General features: G+C 52.1%; 1 pseudogene; it reads left to right on the top strand.

Annotated features, from left to right (window-relative positions):
- Positions 1–111: 111 nt before the first annotated feature.
- LOC114828524 (uncharacterized) lies at positions 112–539 on the top strand (annotated as a pseudogene).
- Positions 540–1,946: the final 1,407 nt, after the last annotated feature.

Raw genomic sequence — 1,946 nt, forward strand, 5'->3', positions numbered from 1 at the left:
GTCATTCAGACGCGTCATTCAGAGGCGGTCAGCAAGGTTGTCAGAACACAGAAGGATGGTAGTAAGGCCGAAATCGATTGCCCAGACGCTATAACGTGCTAAAACTCGGCAATGGGCGGCGTTGATCTTTCCGATCACATGGCCGCCATCTATAATTCTGACAGGAAATCCAAGAAATGGTGGCGAAAAGTCTTTGACAAAGTATTACTCAGCGCCGTCGTGAATGCCCGGATACTGTATCAAGAAACTCGGAATCGGAAGATGGAGCTCCGAAAATTCATTATTCCCCTTGCGGAGAGTATCGTAGAAGCTGATAGGAAGAAGAGTTCAGTGAAACGGCGTTTGGCTGGTCGCCCGCCTCAGAAGTTCGCCGTTATCTCGAACCCAAAGAAACACATGCCGTTCGGGGGACCGACACGGCGACGGTGTACTCGTTGCGCGTCGGATAAGATCGAAAAAAGACTAAAATTATATGTAAGGCTTGCGATGCACCACTGTGTATAAACTGCTTCCGCCTCTTCCATAAGGATGGTGTCTGAATCAGTCATATTGAGATACACTGGTCCACATGATAAATCCCTGACTGAGTGAAAGCTCCTCCGCCCATTCTTTTCTTGCCGTCGTTTGAGATAAACATGTGGTGACCTCTTTGGAGACCAGCGGAATTTGACAAACTTTGACTTTGCGACCCCTGGGACGCGTGTGTCCCGGTGTGGGCTTCTAGACGACTGGGACACGAAAGATCCCGGACATCGCGACCGCTGGGACGAGTTTGTCCCACCTCGAGCTTCGGGACGAGTGGGACAGGCAGGTCCCGCTCGGAGCGAGTGGGACATCTGTGTCCCAAGCTCTCGGACGGCTGGGACTTATGTGTCCCGGGCTTCGAGACGATAGGGACATATCCGTCCCCGGAATCAGAATTATGCGGAAAAATCTTGGGAATGATCGGATTTCCGATGAATCCCTGCAGGAGTACTCTGCTATTCGTTGGGTGCTCCCATTAATCCATTCGGGAAGCCGGGAAATCCAGGAAAAAAATACCGGACCGAAATGGCTCGGAGGCGCTTCGAGAAACCTCCGGGTAGATTCAAGAATCGGTGCCCAATAGATTCAGCACACGAGCTTAACTGAGTTGGAGGCTCTCCTTCAAAGATTCCATATGGAGAAGGGATTACATTCGGCTGACGCCCGGACCGGAATTCGGAGCGTCGCGTTGACGTCCCATCGCACGTCGGAACCATGGTCCCGGATGAATTTCCGAAAATCTGTGTCGCAACAAGACGCGTCTAGGTGCTGCGAAGCTTGAATGCAATTGATCTGTCGACCGGTGCGGTGCTCCGACGAGCCAGCGCGGCGCCGGCAGGGAATTCCATAGCGTTTTCGTCCCCCAAGCTCTAATAATTCCCGGTGAATGAATGAGCGGGGATAATAAGTTTTTCATTCCGAAATCCTCGATCAAATGAGACGGTGCCGGCAATGGATTAGCACTTCAGCACTCCACGAGACCTCGGAGCGCTTCATCGGGACAGTTGTGAGCGCGAATTTCCAGACAGATCTTCAGCCTTCGAGATAGAGATGCAATTTCGCCTTCAACATTATGCGCACGACGGAATTGAGCAGCAGCATAACATCTTCGGCACAGTCGAACATGCGATCACGAACGGCGGTCTCCCCGCAGTCGAGTACTTCCCGAAAGAGGGGTATCGCAGCGCGTCTCCTTACGCAAACACCCTTCCGACAGTACTGCTGCCTGACAGAAGTGTCCCGTAGCTGGATGTCCATAAACTTTCTCGTGACTGCGTACATCTTCTTCCAGTGTGAGAGATTCTGGGGTGGACAATTGGGCCTGATGGCGTCGAAGTTGAATGTCACTGATGCCCACTTACAGCATATCGGCCACAAAAGGTCTAAGAGACTCGAGGCATTCTTCCCGAAAGCCCCGAAAG

This window comes from Galendromus occidentalis, unplaced genomic scaffold, assembly GCF_000255335.2.
Source record: "Galendromus occidentalis unplaced genomic scaffold, Mocc_1.1 scf7180000075933, whole genome shotgun sequence".
In the NCBI taxonomy this organism is placed as follows: Eukaryota; Metazoa; Arthropoda; class Arachnida; order Mesostigmata; family Phytoseiidae; genus Galendromus; species Galendromus occidentalis.